This window comes from Molossus molossus, unplaced genomic scaffold (genome assembly GCF_014108415.1).
Source record: "Molossus molossus isolate mMolMol1 unplaced genomic scaffold, mMolMol1.p scaffold_m16_p_2, whole genome shotgun sequence".
NCBI lineage: Eukaryota > Metazoa > Chordata > Mammalia > Chiroptera > Molossidae > Molossus > Molossus molossus.
In genome coordinates this window covers 73,147,201-73,162,540 of record NW_023425355.1, presented here as the reverse complement: position 1 = coordinate 73,162,540, position 15,340 = coordinate 73,147,201, and the positions used below count along the sequence as shown (strand labels likewise).

At 38.3% G+C, this 15,340-nt stretch overlaps 1 pseudogene; it reads left to right on the top strand.

Annotated features, from left to right (window-relative positions):
- Positions 1-13,138, top strand: part of LOC118635348 — a 60,134-nt pseudogene extending 46,996 nt beyond the window's left edge.
- Positions 13,139-15,340: the final 2,202 nt, after the last annotated feature.

Here is a 15,340-nt window from a genome sequence, read left to right as displayed (position 1 = left end):
TTACATTTCCTGTTGTCCCACAGTTCTCTTATGCTGTCTTCCTGTTTTTTAATTTTGTTTTCCTTTTCTTTTTCTGATTTGTTGATTCTTTCTGCCCTGACTTCTAATTCACTGATCCGGTCCTCTGCTTCCTTTACTCTGTTGCTTAGACCTTCCAATGTGTTCTTTATTTCTGATATGTCATTCTTCATTTATTCTTCGTGGTTTTTAATTTCCAACTGGTTGATTTTCAACATTTCTATGTCTTTACTCATGGTGCTCATGTCCTTACACATGCTGTTGAGCTTCCTCAAGATCATGGCTCTGAATTCTAGTTTTGTTAACTTGCTTTACTGCACCTCATTCATCTCATCTTTGGTAGAGTTCTCTCGTTCTTTCATTTTGCTTTTGTTTCTGTATTTCACCATTTTGGCAATCACAGTAGGCTTTGGAGCCTGTAAAATTTGCCCTGTGTGTATTGGTGTTCTGCTGTTTGTGGCTCCCTCTCCTGGGTTTGGATGAGCCAGGGTGGACCCATGTTAAATACCCCTGTCAAATCTTACTTTCTTGGTTAGAGTTGCTAGCCCAGGAATGGTACAGTTATCCTCTAGCTTTTTGCATGGAGGCTATCAGTAGTGGTTACTTCAAGAGCCTTGGGTCCTCAGTTGAATGAAAATCTCCCCCACGCTTTCAGCATAAGTGTATTTCACGAGGGTGGGGAAGATGCTGGTTGTTATTGGGCCTCAATTTGCATTTCAGTGGCCATCGGGTTGGGTTGAATCTTTGAGGGAGGGGCTTCTGCCTCTCTCTAGGGCCATCAGATGGGGTAAGATGACCACAGTCCTGGGTGGCCACAACTCAGCCAAAGCCCTGGGAGCTCTCCAAATACTAAGTGTCCCCACACAGTTCCAGTCCAGTCCACCCTCCCTCTTCAATAGCCCAAGGCAAGTGGTTCTGGCTATTTTAGCCTCTGTCTCGGCTGTGTGTTCTGGAGCCACTTGGGAGTTTAATCCGAGGGCGCTGCTCACAGTTAAGTATGCTGCTGTCTCTGGGCTCCCAGCCCCCCTCTCGCTCCTCTGAAATTTTGTCAGGATTCAGTCAGTGTCCCTGGTAATATTGTCCTCCAAGCTGCTTTTCTGTTGCTTTTTCCTGACGATTTGTCTTTATTTTCATTGTAATTTCCATTTGGTCCTGGGAGATGGTCTGTGTTGCTTCCATTCACTACGCTGCCATTTTGGAATGTCTCTCACATTCATTTTCAAATATTGTGTCATCTTTGCATGCCTGGGGTAAAACCCACTTGGTCATTATGGATAATTTTTTTTTTTTTTATTGCTGGTTCCGATTTTCTAATATTTTGTTAAGGATTTTTGCATCTGTGTTCATCAGGGATATTGGCCTGTAGTTCTCTTTCTTTGTAGTGTCTTTATTCAGTTTTGGAATTAGGATTATGCTGGCCTCATAAAATGAGTTTGAAATTCTTCCATCTTTTTGGATATTTTGGAATAGTTTGAGGAGAATGGGTATTAGATCTTTTTTTGAAATTCCGGTAAAACTCTCCCATGAATCCATTTGGGGCTGGGCTTTTTTTCCTGGGAGTTTCTTGATTACATCTTCAATTTCTGTTGTTGTTATTGGTCTATTTACATTTTCTTTCTCTTCCCAGTTTAGATTTGGGAGGCTGTGTGTTTTTAGAAATTTGTCCATTTCTCCTAAATTGTCCAATTTGTTGGCGTATAATTGTTCATAATATGTTTTGATGATCCTTTGTATTTATGTTGTGTCAGTTGTTACTTCTCCTTTTTCATTTCTGATATTGTTTATTTGGTTTCTTTCTTTTTGTTTCTTGGTGAGTCAGGCTAAAGGTCCATCAATCTTGCTTTTTTTTTTTTTTTTTTTTTTTTCAAAGAACCAGCTTTATGTTTCATTGATCTTTTGGATTTTTTTTTTTTTTTTGTCTCTGTGTCATTTATTTCTGCTTTGACCTTTACTATTTTCTTCTCCTACTAGCTCTGGGATTTTCTTTTGGTTTACTTCCTAGTTCTTTAAGTTATAGGGTTAGAAAGTCATTTAGGAAATTTTCTTGTCTTTTTGTGGATAGTCCTGTAGTGCTAGGAACTAACTCTCAGGACTGCTTTCACTGTGTTTCATAGATTTTGTGGTGTTATGTGTTCATTTTCATTGGTTTTCAGGATGTTTTTAATTTCTTCCTTGTTAACATTAGTAACCCATTCATTGTTGCTCCTGTTTTTTATTTTATTTTATTTTATTTTATTATTTTATTCTTTATTTTATTGGGTGATTTAGTTGACCGTGTCTCTTAATTTACTGATCTGATCCTTGACTAACTCTTGTATGCTGCTTATTTCTTCCAATATATTCTTTATTTCTGCTATATCATTTATTTCTTTGTGGTGATTTCTCATTTCCAATTTGTTCATTTTCAATGTTTCTCTATCTGTACTCATGCTTTAAAGCTCTTTTTTATATTATAAATTTATTTTTGTGACAGATGTTTCTCCTTTTTTTCCCCATTGACACCCTCCTTCCCATACCACCCACACCATCCCTAGCTTTGTTGTCTGTGTCCATCAGTTAGGCATACATGCAAATAAGTTCTCTGGTTTATCTTTCCTCACACTTCCCTCTTCTTAGGACTGTCAGTCTGTGCCCTACTTCTATGACTCTGTGTCTATTTTGTACATTAGTTTGTTTAGTTCATTATATTCCAGGAAATATTGAGATGGTGTGATATTTGTTTTTCTCTGCTTGGCTTGTTTCATTTATGATAATACTTTCCAAGTCCCTACACATTATCTCAAAAAATGAGAGATAATTGTTTCTTACAGTTGCAAAGTACTCCATTATATAGATATAGATATAGATATCGATATCGATATCGATATCGATATCGATATCGATATCGATATCGATATAGATATAGATATAGATAGATACCCCCGTTTTTTATCCATTTGTCTACTGATGGACACTTCAGTTGTTTCCAGATCTTAGCTAATGTAAATAGTTTTGCTATACACATAGGGGTACATATATACTTTCTGATTGGTGTTTCCAGCTTCTTAGGGTATATTTCTAGAAGTAGGATCACTGGGAGAAATGGCAGATCAATTTGTAATTTTTTGTGGTAACACCATAGTGTTTTCCATAGTGCCTGTACCAGTCTGCATTTCCACCAGTGATTTACTAGGGTGCCCTTTTCTCCACACCCTCGCCAACACTTGTTGTTTGATGATTTGTTGATGGCGGCCATTCTGACAGGTGTGAGGTGATACCTCATTGTTGTTTTAATTTGTATCTCTGTTGATCAGTGAAGCTGAGTATTTTATCATAAGTCTCTTGGCCATTTGTATATCCTGTATGGAGAGGTGTCTCTTTAGGTCCTCTGCCCATTTTTTAATTGGGTTCCTTATCTTCCTTTTGTGGAGTTGTATGAGCACTCTATATATATATTGGAAATTAACCCCTTATCTGATATATCATTGGTGATGATGGTCTCCAGTACAGTGGGTTGCCTTTCCATTTTGATGATTGTATCTTTTGCTGTGCAGAAGCTTCTGAGTTTGATGTAGTCCCATGTTTTCATTTTCTCCTTTGATTTTGTTGTCTTAGGAGATGTATCAGTGAAAATTCTGCTGATTATAATGTCCGAACTCTTGTTGCCTACAGTTTCTTCTAGGATTTTTATGGATTCATGAGTCACATTTAAGTCTTTTATGCATTTTGAATTTACTCTTGTGTATGGTGTAAGTTGATGGTCTAGTTTCTTTTTTATTTTTTGCATGTAGCTGTCCAATTTTTCCAACATCATTTAATAAAGAGGCTGTCCTTACTCCACTGTATGCTCTTTTCGTCAAATATTAATTGAATATATTACCTTAGGTCTATTTCTGGGTTCTCTGTTCTGTTCCACTAGTCTATATGCTTGTTCTTGTGCCAGTACCATGTTGTTTTGATTACAGTGGCTTTGTAGTATAACCTGTAATCTGGTAATGTAATCCCTCCAACTTTGTTCTTGTTCAAGAATGCTGTGGTTATTTGGTTTTTTTTTTTTTGGGGGGGGGGTTCTATATGAACTTTTGAAGCATTTGTTCTAGTTCTGTGAAGTATGTCATTGGTATTTTGAGAGAGTGCATTAAGTCTATAGTTTGCTTTGGGTAGTATGGACATTTTTATGATGTTGATTCTTCCAATCCATGAACAAGGTTTGTGCTTCTACTTTTTTATATCTTCCTCTATTTCTTTTGTAAATGATCTGTACTTTTCTGTGAATAACTTCTTTATTTCTTTGGTGGCGTTTATTTCTAGGTATCTTAATTTTTTTGCTGCCATGGTAAATGTAATTTTTATTTAGTTTCTCTTTTTGTGAGTTCATCATTGGTGTATAAGAATGCCATCAATTTCTTGATGTTAATTTTGTATCTGGCTACTTTGCCAAATTCATTTATTAAGTCTAGTAAACTTTTCTTTAATTATTATTGTTGAATGTAGAATGTATTACAGATGTTCCTCATTTCTCCTCCATTGACCCCCTCCTCCCCACTTCCGCCTCCCTCCCGCCTTTTCCCATACTATTGTCTGTGTCCATTGGTTATGCATATAAATCTTTGGTTTATTTCTTCCTACCCCCCAACCCCTTCCCCTTTGAGGTTTGTCAGTCTAGCAATGAATTTGTACTTCTTAATCCCTTCGCCTTTTTCTCCCATTCCCCTAACCCCCTCCCATCTGGCAACCAACAAAATGTTCTCTGTATCTATGAGAATGTCTCTGTTCTACCTGTTCATTTTGTTTGTAGATTACATTGTCAATAGATATGTATTCATTGCCATTTTGTTTGTTCATATATTTTATATTTTTCTTCAAAAAGACCCTTCATCATTTCATATAATAAGGGTTTGGTGGTGATGAACTCTTTTAACTTTTTCTTATCTGGGAAAATCTTTATATGGCCATCGATTCTAAATGACAGCTTTGCAGGATAGAGTAATCTTGGTTGTAGGTTCTTGCTTTTCATCACTCTGAATATTTCTTGCCACTCCCTTTTGGCCTGCAAAGTTTCTTTTGAGAAATCAGCTGACAGCCTAATGGGAACTCTCTTGTAGGTAACTAGCTGCCTTTCTCTTGCTGCTTTTAAAATTCTCTCTTTGTCTTGAAACTTTTTGCATTTTGATGACGATGTGTCTTGGTGTGGACCTCTTGGGGTTCATCTTCTTTGGGACTCTCTGTGTTTCCTGGATTTGTATGGCTGTTTCCTTCACCAAGTTAAGAAAGTTTTCTGCCATTATTGTTTCAAACAGGTCTTCAATATCTTGTTCTCGCTCTTCTCCTTCTGGCACCCCCAAGATGCGAACGTTGGCATGCTTGAAGTTGTCCCAGAGGCTCCTTACACTATCCTCATTTTTTTGGATTCTTTTTTCTTGGATTCTTTTTTCTTTTTGTTGTTCTGATTGGGCATTTTTTGCTTCCTTATATTACAAATCTGTGGTTTGCTTCTTGGATTTATGTACTTTACTATTGAATCTGTGTAAATTATTCTTTATTTCAGTTAATGCCTCCTTCATTTCTGACTGTGCATCCATCATTTCTGACTGGTCCTTTTTTATGCTCTTGAAGCCCTCACTAAGTTCACTGAGGTTATTACTAAGTTCATTGAGCATCCTTATAAGCAGTATTTTGAACTCAGCTTCTGTTAGGTTGCTTATATCCATTTTGCTTAGTTCTTTTCTTGGGGTTTTGTTCTGTTCTTTTATTTGGGACCTGTTTCTTATTATCCTCATTTTGGCTGCCTCCCTGTGTTTGTTTCTGTGTATTACTTAACGAGCGGTATGGGGCAAGCTGAGACCAGATGCTGCATGTTTGAAAGAATTCAGGAAAAACCTGAAGCAGGATCCAAGACAGGCCAATCCTATGGTTAAGCAAGTGGCAACAGCTTGGGTGGGCCTAAAAGTTGGGTGGGGCGAAGCCTCAGGGAGTCACCAGGGCGGGGCTACCAGTGTGAGGCAGGTTGCTGAAGTCCCAGATATTGTGGCTGTCTGCTGCCCCAGGGAAGGGCTACCCAAAAGAACAAAGGCCTCTGACAGCACATTTGTCCCAGAGAAATCCCCTTCTCCAGCCCTCGCTCCAGTGCTGAACAGCTCAGTTCTTCCCTGTATGTCTCTGATGCCCCTCGAGCTGCCTCCCTTCCAAGCTTAGAGGGAGAGAGTCTGATAAGTCCCTGAGTGGGTCCTTTAAGGAGCTGCCTGTGGGTCCAGCTGATCCAGCTTCCTTGAGCCTCAGTTCCTGTTGGTTATTGCAGCAAGAAGTTATGGGGACTTCTCTTCCTGGCACTGGAACCCTGAGTGGGGCACCTGGTGTGGGACGGGAACCCCTCAGTCCTCAGGAAGGACCTTACCACCCGAGGTATCCTTCTGATTTTTATCTGCCACACGTGGGTGTGGGACCATCCCGTCGCGCCTCCACCCCTCCTACCAGTCTCCATGTGGCTGCTGCTTTAATTCTGTAGTTGTAGGACTTCCATTCAGCTTGATTTCAGGCGGTTTTGAATGATGGTTGTTCTGTAGTTTTGTTGTATCTTTGATGTGGTTGTGGGAGGACGTGATACCGTGTTTACCTACGCCGCCATTTTCAATACCCTTTTAAATTCAGTAGGGAGAAGACACCTTATTTTTCTGCATAATTGAGGCATCAGATGCTGGGTGAAGAATTATTACCATAATTTGTTACTTCTGTACATATATTCCACCAAAAAAGTTGTTTTTAGTTGAGATCTATCTGTATTGAAAGATATCCATAATGATTATGATAATTATAATTTTCTTAATATTACTTTTTTTTCCTTAACATGCCTCCACATGTGGGGTACATCTTTATTAGTAGGCATCTTTTTCATATAGTTTTTTCTGAATATTAATGGAACTTAAGGCTTCAGATACTTCTTAGAATACAAAAGTTTGTTATAGGTCATAGAAAGGATCATGCAACATCCTTCAGGATTAGTTCTCCAAAATGGAAGTTAAAATAGTGTATTATATCTCTATTTAGTGTTTACACTAGCCTACTCCAACTGTACCAAGCTATATTTTTCTGAAAGTTTCCAACCTGGTTTTAATAACTTTAATTCCAACCTACCTAAAAATAGCTTTAATTAATTGTTTTATTTAAAAAATATTTACAATTGTATTTCAGCTAAAATATTACCAAACAAATAAAATGGAAATGAAGGTACCACTGTAATATTACCCATTTTTCCAAAGGGTGTATTGTCTTGAATGTCATATGGACCCTAATCAATAATTCTCAAAAGTCAGTTTCCCATTTTATCTTGAAAGCTTGAGCTCCAAAAAATTACATAAAGTGAATCAATGAGAAATAATCACAATCTAAAAAATATTCTTAAAAAAAAATTCAACAACGTAAATAGAACTAATTCATAAGTAACTTCTCTTTATTCCTAAAAGATGATATAGTCAAGTCCAAATGTTTTAAAACCTTAACTTCAGTATTTCTTTATTTTTTATTATTCTTGCTATAGACGTTTCTCCTTTTTCCTCCATTGACATCCTCCTCCCAATCCCCACCCCTGCCCATTCCAGCACTGTCGTCTACATGCATGGTTATGCATACATGCATATAAGTTCTGTGGTTTATCTCTTCCCTCCCCTCTGACCCCATCTTCTGAGGTTTGTCAGTCTGTACCCTACTTCTATGTCTCTAGGACTATTTTGTCCATAAGCTTGTTTTGTTTATTATATTCCACAAATACATGAGATCATGTGATATTTGTCTTTCTCTGATTGACTTGCTTGGCTTCGGATAATACACTCCAGGTCCCTCCATGCCATCTCAATGGATAAGAGATTTTCTTTCTTACAGCTGCATAGTATTCCACTCTGTATATATACCACAGCTTTTCATCCATTCATATATTCATGGGCACTTGGGCTTTTTCCAGACCTTAGCAATTGCAAATTGTGCTTCTAAGAACATAGGAATACATGTATTTTTTCTGATTGGTGTTTCAGGCTTCTTAGGGTATACTCCTAGAAGTAGGATCACTGGGTTAAATGGCAGTCCAATTTTTAATTTTTTGAGGTAACAGCATAGTGTTTTCCATAGTGGCTGCATCAGTCCGCATTCTCACCCACAGTGTACTAGAGTCCCCTTTTCTCCACACCCTTGCCAATACTTGTTGTTTGATGATTTGTTGATGGCAGCCATTCTGACAGGTGTGAGGTGATACCTCATTGTTGTTTTAATTTGCATCTCTCTGATGGTTAGTGATGTTGAGCATTTCTTCATATGTCTCTTGGCTATTTGTGTGTCCTGTTTGGAGAGGTGTCTTTTTAGCTCCTCTGCCCACTTTTAAATTGGGCTCTTTGTCTTCCTTTTGTTGAGTTGTATGAGTACTCTACATATTTTGTAAATTAACCCCTTATCTGATGTATTATTGGCAACTATGCTCTCCTATACAGTGGGTTCTCTTTCCATTTTGATGGTTGTTTCTTTCGCTGTGCAGAAGCTTTTGAGTTTGATGTAGTCCCATGTGTTTATTTTTCCCTTTCTTTCTCTTGCTTTAGGTGATCTATCAGTGAAAATTTTTCTGCATATGATGTCTGAAATTTTGTTGCCTACATTTTCTTCTAGATTTTTTATGGATTCACGAGTTACATTTACATTTTTTATTCATTTTGAGTTTATTCTTGTGTATAGTGTAAGTTGGTGGTCTAGATTCATTTTTTGCAAGAAGTTGTCCAATTTTTTCAACACAATTTTTTGAAGAGACTGTGTTTACTCCACTGTATGCTCTTGCCACCTTTGTCAAATATTAATTGAGCATACTGTCTTGGGTCAATTTCTAGGTTTTTTGTTCTGTTCCACTGATCTATCTGTCGGTTATTGTGCCAGTACCAGGCTGTTCTGATTACAGTGGCTTTGCAGTATAACCTGATATCTGCTAATGTGATCCCTCCTACTTTATTCTTTTTTTTTTTCAAGATTGCTGTGGCTATTCTTTTTTGGTTCCATATAAACTTTGGGAGTGTTTGTTGTACTTCTGTGAAATATGTCATTGGTATTTTGATGTGGATTGCATTGAATCTATAGATTGCTTTAGGTAGTATGGATATTTTAATGATGTTAATTCTTGCAATCCATCAACAAGGTTTATGCTTCCACTTTTATATATCTTACTCTATTTATTTTTTCAATGACCTGTTGTTTTCTGTGAAGAAGTCCTTTGCTTTTTTGACTAAGTTTAGTCCTAGGTATATTGATTTTTTTGCTGTGATGGTAAATGGGATTGCTTTTTCGTTTCTATTTCTGTGAGTTCATCATTGGTGTATAAGAATGCCATCTATTTCTTAATGTTAATTTTGTATCCTGCTATTTTTCCAAATTCATTTATTAAGTCTAGTAGATTTTTGAGGGAGTCTTTAGTGTTTTCCATGTATAATATCATGTCATCTGAGCATAATGACAGTTTCACTTTCTCCTTTCTAATTTGGATCTCTTTTATTTTTTCTTCTTGTCTGCTTGCTGTGGCTAGGACTTCCAGTACTATATTAAATAACAGTGGCAAAAGTGGCATCCCTGTCTTGTTCTTGATCTTAAGGGGAATGCTTTTAGTTTTTTTCCCATTAAGTATGATGTTGGTGTAGGATTTCCTATATGGCCTTTATTATGTTGAAATATGACCCCTCTATTTCCACATTGCTGAGTTTTTTTTTTGTTTTTGTTTTTAATCAGAAATGTGTGCTGGATTTTGTTGAATGCTTTTTCAGCATCTATTGATATGATCATATGGTTTTTATCTTTCATTTTGTTTATGTGGTGTATCACATTTATTGATTTGCATAAATATTGTACCATTCTCAAATCCCTGGAATGAATCCCACTTGGTCATGGTGAATAATTTTTTTGATGTATTGTTGGATTTGATTTTTTAATATTTTGTTAAGGATTTTGGCATCTGTGTTTATCAGGGATATTGGCTTGTGGTTTTCTTTTTTGTAGTGTCTTTATCTGGTTTTGGAATTAGGATTATACTGGCTTCATAAAATTAATTTGGAAGTCTTCTGTCTTTTTGGATTTTTTAGAAGAGTTTGAGGAAAATGGATATTAGATCTTCTTTGAATGTTCGATAACTCCCCCATATAGCCATCTGGGCCTGGGCTTTTGTTTGCTGGAAGTTTCTTAATTACATTTGCAATTAGCTTTGTTGTTATTGGTCTTTTCAAGTTTTCCATTTTTTCCTAGTTTGGTTTTGTGAGAATATGTGTTTCAAGAAATTTGTCCATTTCTCCTAGATTTTCCAATGTGTTGACATATAATTGTTCATTGTATATTTTGATGATCCTTTGTATTTCTGTTGTGTAAGCTGTTACTTCTCGTTCTTTTCTGATTTTTTTTATTTGGTTCCTCTCTTTTTGTTTCTTGGTGAGTCTGGCTAAAGGTCCATCGATCTTGTTTACCTTTTCAAAGAACCAGCTTTTTGTTTCATTGATCTTTTGAATTGTTTTTTAGTCTCTATGTCATTCATTTCTGCTCTGACCTTTACTATTTCCTTCCTCCTACTAGGTATGGGTTTTCTTTTTGTTTACTTTCTACTTCTTTAATTTGTAGGGTAAGAAAGTCAATTAGAAATTTTTATTGATTTCTGAGGTAGGCCTGTAGTGCTTTGAACTGCCCTCTCAGGACTGCTTTCACTGCATCCCATAGATTTTGTGTTGTTGTGTGTTCATTTTCATTGGTTTTCAGAACGTTTTTAATTTCTTCCTAGATCTCGTTAGTAACCCATTCGTTGTTTAGCCTCCAATTATTTGAATGTTTTTGTGTGTTTTTATTTTAACTGAGTTCTAGTTTCATGCCACAATGATCTGAAAAGATGCTTGATATGATTTCAATCTGCTTGAATTTGTAGAGACTTACTTTGTGTCTTAACATATGGTCTATCTTTGAGAATGTCGCATGTGCACTTGAGAAGAATGTATGTTCTGCAGCTTTGGGGTGAAATGGTCTGTCAATATCAATGCAGTCCAACTGATGTACTTTGTCTTGTAAGAACTCCATGTCCTTGTTAATTTTTTGTCTAGAAGATTTATCCAGTGGTGTCAATGGCGTGTTAATGTTACCCACTATGATTGCATTTCTATGGATCTCTTCCTTGAAGTCCTCTAGAGTTTTTAAAATATATTTTGGTGCTCCCGTATTTGGTGCATATATGTTTACCAGGGTTATATCCTCTTGTTGAATTGATCCTTTTAATATTATGTAGTGATCTTCTCTGTCTCTTATTATGCCCCTCATTTTGAAGCCTATCATGTCAGTTATGAGTATTGCTACACCAGTTTTTTTTGTTGTTGTTGTTTTTTCATATCCTTGGAGAATTTTTTTCATCCCTTCACTTTCATCTTGTTTGTCTTTTGTTGTTTGGTGGGTCTTGTAGATGACATATATATGGGTCGTGTTTTTCTATTCAATCAACTATCCTATGTCTTTTGATTGGAGCACTTAAGACATTTACATTTAAGGTTATTATTGATAGATAGTTATTAATTACTATTTTTAGTTTATGCCTGTGTTCCACTCTCTCTCTCTCTCTTTCTCTGTTTTGTCTTCTTCTTACAACAGTCCCTTTAGCATTTCTTGCAGTGCAGGTTTGGTGGTGGTAAATTCCTTTAGCTTTTTTTTTTTTTTTTTTTTGTGAAGCTCTTTTTTTTTTTCTCCTTCAATTTTGAATGATAGCCTTGCTGGATAGAGTAGTCTTGGATTCAGACCCTTGCCTTCCATTACTTTGTACACTTCATGCCACTCCCTTCTGGCCTGCAGTGTTTCTGTTGAGAAAACAGCTGACAGTCTAGTGGGTGCTCCCTTGTAGGTAACTTTCTGTCTCTCTTGCTTCCTTTAAGATTTATTCTTTGACTTTAATGTTTGCCAATTTTATTATGATGTGTCTAGCTGTGGGTATTCTGAAGTTCATCTTCCTTGAGACTCTTTGTATTTTCTGGACTTATGTGACTTTTTCCTTCATCAGTTTAGGAAAGTTTTCTGTCATTATTTCTTCAAACAGGTTCTCTATTTCTTTCTCTGATTCTTCTCCTTCTGGTACTCCTATAATGTAAATGTTGTTATGTTTTGTATTGTCCCACAGCTCTGTTAAACTCTCCTGCTTTTAAAACTTTTTTTCATTTGCTGCTCTATTTGGGTGTTTTCCTCTTCCTTGTCCTCTAAGTCTCTGATTTGATCTTCAGCTTTTTCCAATCTACTCTTGAACCCTTCTAAGGTACTTTTCATAACAGCTATGTCATTCTTTATTTCCTCTTGATTTTTATGCATAGCTTCTACTTCTTAATTTGTAGTTTCTACCTCTTTTTTTAAGCTGAAGTAGTTCCCAGTGAGCTCTTAATAAGTCTTATTACATTGCTTGTAGTTCTCACCAAATTGTTTGAGCACCCTTAAAATCATTGCTTTGAATTCTTTATCTGAATAGTTGCTTTTTTTTTTTTTTTTTTTTTTTTTTTCATTTCTTGTAGTTCCTTTTCTGGTCATTCCTCTTTATCTTTCCTTTGAGTGCTTTTTCTTTGTCTTTCCATTTTAGCCATCTGGTAGCTCCAGACCTGGTGAGGAATGTTTGGATGTGTAGGCAGCTCACTGTATATCAAATAAAGCTGCTGTGCCTCCCAGACTGTTCTGTTGCATGTCACCTCTTGCCTGCTGTGGAGCCTAGCAAATTGACTACTGGGAGTTGGTATTGGTGTGTCCTGGTAGGTGCTGCTGGATTGCAAAGGCCCCTCTGAAGCTGTGTTCTCCACTGGTTGCTAGTGCCACCTGTAGCTGTATTGTTCAGGCCCTGTTGGAGCTGCACTCCATGCCCACACTGTGGGAAGCTGGTTTTCACAGACCTCTCTGGAGCCCCAGCTACCCTCATGTCCTGTTGGGAGCTGTATCAACAGGCCTCTCTGGAGCCCCAGCTCCCCAAACTCCTGTGGGCCAGTGGGTTGCACAGGTCTTTCTGGAGCCCCAGCTTCCCGCCGCTCTTTTTGGCCACTGCATTGCACAGGTCCATCTGAAGCCCTGGCTCTCCACCACTCTTGTGGGAAGCTGGGTTGCACAGGTCCTGATGAAACCCCAGGTCCTGTAACTGGTGGCTGGGGAGCACTGCTGCCCAGTCATGCTTAGTTATTGCTCAGACTTTGCTATAATTTTTGGGGATGGGTCTCAGCTGCTGGTCTGTGCTTCTGTTGCCTGGGGATGGATGTCTGCTCCCCAGCTTCTGTTGCTAGGGTATATCTTGACTCTTATGGGGATGCTACTATGGGGGATGGTGCTGATCTCCTGGCTGTTTGTGCCTTCTGCGACAGGCTCCTTGGGAGCTCCACTACTGTGCACTGATCTGTGTTGACACAGAGTGTCCACTGGTTCGATGGTGCCAGTTGCACTGGTGGGCTCAGGTTGCTGGGCCCTAGCTGCTCCCACTGCTTCCTTCCAGAGAAGACCTGGGATCTTCCAAAATGGTGGGACCTCCCCACAGTGCATGGAGAAGCACCCTGAAGAGCCACAAGTTTGATCGTCCACCTTCACATCCACTCAGTCTCTATCACACACTAGCTCATTCTCTAACGTACTCACCCTCCCTCTGGTCCTGCCCGCTGCCATGTTTCTTCTGGTTGTTTGTTGAATTTTTTTTGAATTTTTTTGAATTTTTTTTTTTATGGTGCAGGGACATATTTTCTTTTTTATCACATGTCCTAAATGGTCTACAGTTGAGGAAGGATGAATCTTTGTCTCAGGAGAGAAAATAAGTCATCTTCTGTTGACATAGATGCTTATGGTTTCACTATGGGCTTAAAGTAGAAAGAGAAAGGAAGCAGATAAGTTGTTCCTCCTGCACACTTCTATCACCACAGCATGACAGCCATTTCACTTGTGATGGTTAGGCAAAATTATGTTGCCTGTTCTCCCCCCCCCTCTCTCTCTTTCTTTTTAGAGAAAAAAGGAGAGGGAGAGAGAGATAGAAACATCGATGAGAGAGAACATCTCACAGCCACCTCCTGCATGCCCCTACCAGAGACTCAGCCCACAACCTGGGCACATGCCCCAACCAGCACTTGAATGGGAGATCTGGTGCATGCGTCAGTGTCTAACCACTGAGCAACACCAGCTGGGCTATTTTCCTCTCTTGACACCCCCAACCCCATCCACACTGTACACAGTAGTCAGTGCTCTTTCTCAAATACAAATCTGATTCTGTACTGTGCTGCTTAAAGCCTCTTAATGTCTTCCCATTACAACTTTAGCTGATCTACAGGGCACTCACTCCATTATTTCCCCTTATATTCCATGGTTTCCCACACCAGGTCTTCACACATGCTACCTCCCTGCCAGACATACTCTTTTCTTTCCTTCTTCCCAATCCCACCTTTCCCATGCAACTTTTACTTCTCTTTCAGTTCCCGATGTACAGATGGCTGCTTCTGGAAACTCTTTCCTAATTTACTCCACTGTTGTACCTTCCATTGGACCCTGCACTTCTTCTTCAAGGTGCTCATCCCACTCTATTGTCATTACTTGATTCATGTCTGTATTCTTTGGCTAGACCATAAGCTCAAGGAGGGCATGGGCCAAGTGTGTGTTTTCATTCAGTGAAAGACACAGAACTAAGAAGTATGATGAAAGGTTAGCTAAGTAATAGGGGCAAGAGATGAAGGGGAAGTTCTTCCAGGTGAAAGGGACTACATAAGCAAAAGCTTGGAGGTGAGAAATTACTGAGTAGGTACAGGTATCTGCATAGAGTTCAATAGTATTAGAATATAAGCTATATGGTAGGTAGTGAGTGGAAACTCCAGAGGGGTGGTGTAAGTGTGTGTTTGTCTTTTTCTTTTTCTGAGATCAAAAGTTTTTATCAAAATCTCAAAAACATTCAGGAGGAGGGACATAAAGAGACAGATTTTCAGATCTATTGATTCCTCTCAAGCATATCCATGGACTTCATTTAAAACCCTTTAGGCGACCTGTGTTGCTACTACCAGCCACAGACTACAACTGAAATTAGGACATAGACTATGTCTATTTTGTTCATCATTTAATCCCCAGTGCATAGAACAGATATCTCAAATTTAACATGGCCTACACCAAAATCATGGATTTCTACAGTACACTCCCACAGCCCAACCAAGCTACTTTTTCACTAAATTTCTTTTTCCAACTGATGGCTCTACCACTCACAGTTCTTTACACCCTTGATTCTTTGCTTTTCACCATTCCCAATAAATCATCAAATCCTGAATCCATGTACCTCTTTCCATCTCCAGTGTTGGCAGCTCCAGTCTGAGCACCAACCTCT